The sequence below is a fragment of the Misgurnus anguillicaudatus genome, chromosome 18 (assembly GCF_027580225.2).
Source record: "Misgurnus anguillicaudatus chromosome 18, ASM2758022v2, whole genome shotgun sequence".
Taxonomy (NCBI): Eukaryota; Metazoa; Chordata; class Actinopteri; order Cypriniformes; family Cobitidae; genus Misgurnus; species Misgurnus anguillicaudatus.
This window is the reverse complement of record NC_073354.2, coordinates 13,163,434-13,173,337: the sequence shown is the minus strand read 5'-3', so window position 1 is coordinate 13,173,337 and position 9,904 is coordinate 13,163,434. Positions and strand designations below refer to the sequence as shown.

Here is a 9,904-nt window from a genome sequence, read left to right as displayed (position 1 = left end):
GATATCGCTCTTTTGAGCTAAAATTATGAGGCGTGTCTCAACCGAAAAATGCCTCTGCACTCAATTGGATAGACATACGACCAATCAGAGCAACGGAGTGTGTGATGTTGAAATGGCGTCTCTAGCAGCCTGACCGAACTGCTAGTAATTTCGCTACAATGATACTAACATCATTGTAATTATACTAAGTCTGAGTTAGCGAAGGTACATCAACACCTACTATGTGTACAACATTTCATTTATATCACAACATTAGGTATTTACTAAGTCATACAGTGAGACTATCTCTTACCATTTGTACGTTAGGTGAACTTCATCCACGACGATAGCTACCCATTACGTTGACTTGAAAAATATCGGAGCCTAGCATGTCCCTCCACTTATTCAGCAGTCACGATTCCAGGCTTCCGAAAAGAAGCTGGCAACGACCGCTAATTATATCCATCTCGTCGTGCACGCTGAGTTGCATCACCATGATACCCATTTTAGTTGCTTCTTTAACTTTGTCCTCCATAGGAAGGACGGCGAAAACATAAACAAATGCCTTGATCTCGTTTCTCTGTTCCTCTTTTTAAATCAATGCTCTGTCGATATCTTTTAGAACAGACTCAATGTCAGAATCCACACATCTGAATTCACCAGCGGCAGCCATTTCATTGTAAACAGATTGAACACACGCGCTCTTTGGTGACGTGGTTGATACGTTACTGTTGATCATCTGTCCATCATCGTATAAAGCCCGCCCTCACAATTTGATTCGTCGGCCGGTTTTGGTATTCGCATAGTAGCTCCTCAACGGTTAATCCCCAGACCGATCTTACCCGTTTTTCAAATTGTGGTGGGCGGGGCTAAGATCGGCTGGCACCCAGGCTAGTCAAGTCCTTCTTTTCTCTCTCTTTCTCTCTGCACTAAACGGCAGTGCAGTGGTTGGAGAGTTCAGATTAAGGAGGCAGTATTATTCTAATAAGATATCCTTATGACATCATAATGAAAGCCAAATTTCAATGACCTGTTTTTGCTCACACCTACAAAGTGGCAATGCCAACATACTCATCACATGACCCCTTTAAAATAACTCACTCCAGGGGGACAGATGTTTTTTTTAAACCTACGTGTGAAAGGGTTAAGCCTTGTCTGTGAAATCTAAAGATTATGCTCCATAAAGATTCATGGTTACACTGTACCAGAAGTTCACATTTAGAAGTTTATCCACTATCATGTTACAAAAATGTATTCTAGGTGGACACATGTTTAATAATTTTGATGCTTTTCTACACAATTAAGAGTTAAGTTGTGAGTCTGGAACATCTCCGCAGAACAAAAAAGTAATGTGGGATAGAAACAATATATAAATAACTGATGTGAACTATAACAAAGTATATGTACAAGTATAACTGGATAATTCGTCTAAATGTTATTTCATGTTATCTAACTTTGTTTAGTTATTTTCTTGTTTAGCCCAGAGGATCCTAGCTACATTACATCAAAAATTATTTAATGCTCTTCTAATTCATGCCATCCGATGAGAGATGACTTTGTTTATCTGAGTTAAGCCCTGGAAATCCGATGGTACCAAAGGAACCTGCAGCACACAACACAGCTCACAAGCGATTACCCAACACAGGACAGGACTTATGAGGGTGTGGCCCCTGGGCTTGAGTAAATTTGTGGCCCTACACTTTCAGAATAAAAGGTACAAAAGCTGTCATTGGGATGGTACCCTTTAAAAGGTTCCTAATATAAACCATTTAAATACAGATATGCGTACATTTGTACATATGAGGTACCAATATGCACTCAACTTGTGTACACTATCATCTGAGAGTGCACATACAGTCAGTGTTGTGCCTGAACGAGTTAATTGAACGAAAGTTCATGAACTCGTTCATATTTTGGGCGAACGTGAACTGAACGTATTACTGCCTGATGAACCTTACTGTGAACTCATTCATTCTGGTGTTTGTTAACGGCACGCTCTCTCAGTTTAACTTCGTTCAATAGGGTGCCAGATTTCTATAGAGTCTTCCAGGCGAAAACCCGGCTAAAACTAATGTGTAGCAAAAAAAAAAAAAAAAATCTGGCAACAGCAGCCACCAGTGTTTCATCGCTGCATGCGTAATCAAAACAAAACGCAGCATGGAGGTGAAATCAGCATGTAGGCGACAAAGTAATTGTTTAACATTAAATAACATCATATTTGTCCCAAATCGTTAACAATTAACAATCCAACATAACGCATATTTTGGATCTTGAAATTGACTAAGCTCACACTATTTAATGTGTACGTGCAGTGTGCGATATGCGAGTTGTCCTACACGCGACGTTGCGCAGAGCTTCTTGCACGTTGTGCGACCCCCTTGAAGCACCCGGCTAGCCATTCAAGGTATGTGCAAGCAAATACAAAAATTAAAAGACAGTCAATGCTAATGTAAACCCTGGTTGGATAAGGATTTAAAGTTGGATATGAAGATGAAATCTGAGGCATTTAGCTTCAGTGTTAAAACTGATCTAATAATTGCTGTCTGTGGTTCTATATGGGCTATAATGGCAATCACTTTTTTTTAAATAATATGGGTAAAAAGAACTATAAATTAGTTCATTTTTGGAACTGTGAACTAGTTCAATATTTTGAAGAACTATGAACTGAACTAGTTCATTTTAAAATTTGTGAACTAAACTTTGAACGAGTTCCTGTAGGAAGTGAACTTTCCCAACACTGCACACAGTACTGTAAACAATAATTCATATCTCTAAAACAGAACATCAGCCCAGTCTAAATTAAGTTGATTTTTTTCTTTAATAGAAAGTATACAACATCCCTTACAAAAATTAACCTTTACTACATGTAAAACAAAAAAACAAAAAAACATGGTTTTCTTTTTCCTACAATTTGAATATCTTAAAACTATACCAAAAATTAAATAGCAATTATAATGCAATATAAAACAATACAAAAGGTGTTCTCATTTGCAAGAAGATATCAAAAAAACAAAATGATTAAAGCGCAAGATAAAGACTGAGTGAGTGGTTTGGTAAGTGCGTGCATGCGTGTGAGATGATAATCCATTGATATGCTTCTGCTCTGTTTGTGAAGTCAACTTCAGTGGTTTTCTCCAGCAGGTTTATTTACTGCTTACACATCAGGATGTGGTGTCACAGAGGTGAAAATCCAGAAATCGTTTTCATTTCAATGAGTACTTTCTTTTGCATTGCTCTCTTTTGTTTTAGTTTTTTTTAAGTGCACAGTATTACGCCCCGTTCAGACTGTCAGTGACTACTGCAGCAGTAGCTGAGTGACACAATCTCATTAATTTCAATAGAAGCTTGCCGACTTACAGCGACATGAGCGGAAGTGACCTTTTGCGACCGGATGGAGCGTCTCCAGCGATGCAAGAAAGTAAAAAAAGTTTAACTTTATGCAAATGATGAATGACTATCGGGAGCAACTACCAATGAGACCGAAGCAGTGGAGTATACGTTATGGTCTCCCGTCAGTTACTGGAGTGGACGTTACTCATTTGTTTTTGACAACCAGATATAGAAATGCCTCATAATGGCCTTATTGAAAGAGACGAGGGACGCACAGCGAGAAAATCGCTTGTGGTCTCAACGAGGCTTTAGCATCTAATGCGGATGGGTTTCAACAGCGGTAGATGCATCACAGGCTGTCTAGTGTTCAAAACATTACATTGTGCATTCACATCTTCAAAGACATCTTGCACTTGCACAATCATTGTTTCAAAACACAAAATTACTGTGAAATACCATTGAAACATAACTATAGATCACCCACACACAAGCAACTGATAGTTTCACTATGTACAATCATTAAATATTGTAGAACAAAATTGGTGATACAGATTTCATTATGGTACATGTAGAGCAAATACATATCTGTAAAAGTTCTGCAGTAGTAGAGAGAATACGACAGACACATTGGAATCATTGAACAAAGTTTGTAATGTATTGATGAAAACACTACAGTACAATCATAACATAGGTCACATCATTTCACAATCTGCACTCAATCATCAGTAATAAGTTGGCAGAATTGGACAAGCAATTACAAGGGCCTGCATCTATACAGTACAGTGATAATTGGTTCATGCTCCATGCTTATTGGTGACAATGAACCTCATTATCTTGAAACTTTCATGATTTTCAGTAAACATGGAAGATTCTTTGTCTGTTTCCATACAACTATTACGAATAATGCAACAGTTACTTATCATTTTGGGCAGTTGTATTGATTGATAGTTAGATCATTGTAAGAAAATGAATAGACACTTATTTGAAATGTGATGTGTGAATAGCCTTTTGAAACAGTAGTACTTTGATGTTAAGTTGTGTCATATTGAACATGTGATTTTGGTTGAATGAACAAATGATCCAAGTTTTATGTGTATTGTATCCAAGCAATTGAGAAAAGAGTTAAGAGTTTTAGACGGTGGGCCGAGGGGAGATTTCGTGTTATCAGACGATCTCTTGTGATGGATAACCCAGTTTTTTTTATGTAACCGCTACGCTTTTCAACAAAGCAAATAAAAATTGTTGCCACTTACACACCTTGCACATTACTATAATATCGGTAACTTTCTCCAGGTTATTTTCCCGGCGAATAGAGCAAGCAGCTACGTTTGGGGTCCGAAGTTCATGACGTATTTGTTGCCTTCATCCAATAGCGTGCGTGGAAAAGTGATGACGCGTGTCTACAAACTGGCGAGTTTCGCTGGAAAGATTGAACTTGTTAACTAATTTTAGCCACTAATGCAGTTTTAATATTCAGTTTGACACAAAATGTGAATGTAGAGGTAACGTTGCCCATTCTTACTGTTTTTATTTTATGTAACCATCTTTGTCATGTCCTGTCATTTTTTTTGTAATCTTTAATAAATACACCGTTCTATTTTTTTACACCGTTCTGATATCTGTTATCGATTGGAAACACAACGTCATAAAGCAAGACAGACAATTATTTTCCCTGCTTTATCATGTTTACTGGAAAGAAATGTCAAAAAATGAAGTGCTGCATGCATGTATTTGAGGATAGTGGACCCACCATTCCCTTCACAGGCACAAATTTATTTAATCAGTGTTTCTGTGAAAAAAGACCTTGAATGCAGAGAAAGCAGTACACAAGAATAATACAGGCATATAAGTTACAAACCAGGAACCGACAAACAAGTTAATCAAACTAGCTAACACTACCCTTACGAAAAAGAAGTTTATTCAAGTGTGCTTAAAGTATACTTCTTTTAAACTTAAAATAAGAAAGTATACTTTCAGTTTACTTTTTATGTACTTTTCTAAAATGTACTTTAGGTCTTTCTCAGAAATATACTTAAATTGTAATAAAGTATACTTGACCTATACTGACAGAAATGTCTAAGTATATTTGGCCTATACTTGTTTACTGACATATACTTATATAGTATAAAGTAATGAATGAATGAATAGCCCTGGTGAAAAATAAATATACTTTATTGTATTTCAACTATATTTAACTTTGCAATAGTACATTACAAATATACTTAGAAAGAAATGTACTACTTTGAATATATTGAAAGTATGCTTACAACATATTTGCTTACAATTAAACTTTTAACATATTTCAAAATAATTATAATTTAGTATATTTTCTAAAAGTATACTTTAAAAAATATACTTGGAGATAAAGTTCTGAGCAATTTTTAAAGTATAATAATTTGAACTTATTTTAAAGTTTACTTTAGGTATACTTTATCTGTTAAAGTTATCATTATAATAATGCACTAACAGCATATTTATAAAATACATTATTTAGCATCCTTTAGAAACAGTATATTTTAAGTACATTTTGAAAGTATATGTAGTGTACAAATGTATATTATCTTTATGGAGAATCTTTAGTGTTAGTAAACTAGGTTATTAATTTACTGCTGCAGGTATACTTGCAAGTATTCTTTTACTATACTTTTAGTTAACTAGTAGTGTACTAGTCATACTGAAAGTGTACATGCAATTGTTCTGTTAGTGTACTCTTATTAAACTAGTAAGTTACTAATTGTGTGCTGCAGGTATACTTGCAAGTATTCTTTTACTATACTTTTAGTTAACTAGTAGTGTACTAGTCATACTGAAAGTGTACATGCAATTGTTCTGTTAGTGTACTCTTATTAAACTAGTAAGTTACTAATTGTTTGCTGCAGGTATACTTGCAAGTATTCTTTTACTATACTTTTAGTTAACTAGTAGTGTACTAGTCATACTTGAAGTGTACATACAATTGTTCTGTTAGTGTACTCTTATTAAAGAGCACCAATTATGCTAATAAATTGGCACGTTAGCACGTAAATGCAGTATCCCATAGTACATACATGTTATTAAAACTTGAACTAATGCATTGTGAGTCTTATAAATTGCTTACATACCTCACCGATTTCCCACTGTCTGAAAAACGCTCGGTTTAGTTCCTGTCTCCGCCTCCCAAAATGTCTAGTGTAATCGGATTGGTCAGATGACTACTCAACTGTTATTGGTCAGCTGGGTTCGTCGTGTGTTTGAAAGGTTACGCCCCTGACTACGTGTGAGTTGACACACCGGTTCTGACTGAGAGAGTCACAGCCTCAGAGGCAACGTAAACAAGCGTTATATTTCTCTATAAACGATGGTGTCTGTACTGCCTTACCACTTCGAGCTCGATCCAGAGAGTTCAGAAGGCCGTTACGATATAAACGATCTCCGTCAATGAATGCGATTGGATTTAACTTTTTTAGGTGTCCTTAGCTCTGCCAGAATGCTAAACGAAGACGAAAATGTGTTGCAAAGACATCCAAAAGGTAATTATAACGTACTACATAACTATATGGAAACACCAAATGTAGCACATAGAAAGTATTTGTTGAAATGATTATAAAACGATTTCACTTGGTAATTTCTACATTATTTTACTATAGTAAAATGTATTATAAAAGACTGTTTACATACTCTATTACTGTGCAAACTATATGGAAACACCAAATGTAGCACATAGAAAGTATTTGTTGAAATGATTATAAAACGATTTCACTTGGTAATTTCTACATTATTTTACTATAGTAAAATGTATTATAAAAGACTGTTTACATACTCTATTACTGTGCAAACTATATGGAAACACCAAATGTAGCACATAGAAAGTATTTGTTGAAATGATTATAAAACGATTTCACTTGGTAATTTCTACATTATTTTACTATAGTAAACTTCATTATAAAATACTGCTTACATACTATTTTACTGTGCTATGTTTTTACTTATTAGGTTTTAAGGAGAATGCAACAGGTTCCAGGGCCTCTTACCTGCGTGATTCATCATCCAGGTATTGCACAAATTGTCTAAATCCCTACACACAGAACATTTATTGTACCGACTATAAGCCTTTGAGGCGCAGGACTAGAGTAAGTTTTATTACATTTTTAAACCAATAACACTAAAGTATTATTATAGTAACAAAGTACCCAAAAGAACAAAAGATGTAACTTTAAAGAAAATATAGTAGACAGTCAAAAGTTTATTTATTACAAATATATATTTAACTGTTAAACAATATACAAATAAACATACTTTAGTAACCATATTGTGCTCTTCTTTCAAAAAATTGTTCAATTCACTTCTTACAGCTATCTATTCAGATAAATGGCATATCAAAGCTTTGTCAGCTGGTGCTATCTAAGACGACACTTTAGGGTTATCATCCTGTCGTGTGTTGTTCTCCAGATATGCTTGGAGCTTCCTGATCGGAATGTTGGCTTCCGACGACCCCTGCACTGAAGATGGCATGCAATCACGTCCTCCTTTGAAGGTCTCTCAAACTGTGATGCCAGGTCCATTGGAATCGGGGTTTCCTTCAGCTTATCTTCAAATACCTCATCAAACACAAGCCTGATCACATCATCCACATAACTGTACAAATATTGCAGTCAATAAATCTTTTGTTTTGATAATTTATTTCCCTGCTTCATACATTAAGTTTTTAATTATGAATGTATTTGAAATAAAACATTACTGCTTACAGTATGTCACTTGTGTGTTTTGGGAACATAGCCTTGTACTTTCCCTCTCCTGCTTTTGTTATGGCTTGGTGACATTGTAATGGATGGCTGCAAGGTACAACCTGTAAAAATATAAATATGCAATTCATTTATTCTAAAAGTAAATACTACTTTACTTTATTTAACACAGTTACTAAAATACCTGCACAGCATTCCAATAAATGGGAAAGTCACATTTTTTGCTGCAAATCTGAAATCTCAGGCTACGGACGGCAAAGGCATCCACTGATGATGGTGATGTAAACATTGTGAAACGATGCTACTGCCTGGGTTCCTATGATTATGCAGAGAAAAAAACTTTGTCATCATCAGTTATACATTTAAGACTGGTAGTGGTTTCACTAGCTAAATACATCATATGTGTTACACACCTTTGCTCCTCATATGCCTTGTACTGTGTGTAATGATGTTGCATGTTTGCATACAGTGTAGAAGGATGTGTCCAGCTGCGAATCTAGGATATAGACAAATAAAACAAACATGTATTCCGTCAAAAAGACATATTATAACAATAGAGTACAACGATTATAAATCGTTAGACTATTCATTAAAACGTTAATGTATTACATGTTACATGGCCCAACATTAGCAACACACATTACGTGTTTACTTCGTTTCAAAATCTAAGAAAGCTTAAAGTAAAAACAACAGTAAAATACATATCACGTTAAACAAATCATCTGTACTAAGAGTTTCTTGAGTTTGATCATGAGAACAAACTTTACCGGTAACAGTTTAGCTGGAACAGCTTAGCAAGTTTGTAAACACGTCTAAATAAACATCGATACAAACGATAGTCTGCATAATTCAACACACACGTGTGTAAATATGGTACGTTGTTTATGAAATACATTATTACAACACAAAACAATTAGCTTGCAAGCTTAGCTCTACACATAGATATATATCTGAGCTCTACAAGCACATAATGTTAAGCTCCGGTTACAGGTAACGTAACTTACAGTAAAGGCAAATAATAAACATGAATACTTACAGCCTGTGATCCAGAAGTGCACAGTAATCCAACTTTCAGGAGGAGACGTCGCGCAGCTTTGGTTCATGAGAAGCAGTTATTGTGAAAACTCCGTGAACAACTTCTGACTGGATTTTTCCGGAACCGTATTAAACATGATGTCCTCTGTGTTAGTCCATAAAGTGCTATTTTGCCCTTGCATCTAAAGAGACAGCGTCTACTCGAGAGATTTAATCGCTTAAACAATGAAACAAGAGTTTGCAAACAGGGTCAAAGCAGGGACTCCCAACCTCCGCCATTTTAGCTCTCTTCTGACTCAGCGCTCTCCACCCCCGTCTTTGAGGGCGTACCCAAGCCAAGCAGAGAGGGCTGAACTATGATAATGTTGGTCTTATCTACGTCACCAATCCCAGGAAGTAAACTGTTGCCTACAATCCGAGTGTTTTTTGTAGTCCTCGAACGTTAGAGACGATAACTCGCGTCATCGTTTTCTTTGAGGTATGTACTTTTTGAATATCGTTAGCATGTACTAATACACACTTACACACAAAAGGATGTTTAAAAACGTGTATCTCATAATAGGTGCTCTTTAAACTAGTAAGTTACTAATTGTGTGCTGCAGGTATACTTGCAAGTATTCGTTTACTATACTTTTAGTTAAATAGCAGTGTACTAGTCATACTGAAAGTGTACATGCAAGTGTTCTGTTAGTGTACTCTTAGTAAACCAGTAAGTTACTAATTGTGTGCTGCAGGTATACTTGCAAGTATTCTTTTACTATACTACTTTACTACTTTAAGTGAACTTAACATCATACTATAAATATATATACATTGCACTTAAAGTACAATATGTTCCT

General features: G+C 35.6%; 2 long non-coding RNA genes across 2 annotated transcripts; one reads left to right on the top strand and one right to left on the bottom strand.

The window, feature by feature from the left end:
• Positions 1-6,284: 6,284 nt before the first annotated feature.
• Positions 6,285-8,037, top strand: LOC129437890 (uncharacterized). Its single transcript, XR_012358606.1, has 3 exons — positions 6,285-6,818; positions 7,282-7,418; positions 7,738-8,037. It is a non-coding gene; the product is annotated as an uncharacterized lncRNA (long non-coding RNA).
• On the bottom strand, positions 7,531-9,643 carry LOC141350553 (uncharacterized). The gene is made up of 4 exons (XR_012358605.1): positions 9,067-9,643; positions 8,444-8,526; positions 8,215-8,346; positions 7,531-8,134 (listed from the first exon to the last, which is right to left on the bottom strand). It is a non-coding gene; the product is annotated as an uncharacterized lncRNA (long non-coding RNA).
• Between the last annotated feature and the right edge of the window lie 261 nt (positions 9,644-9,904).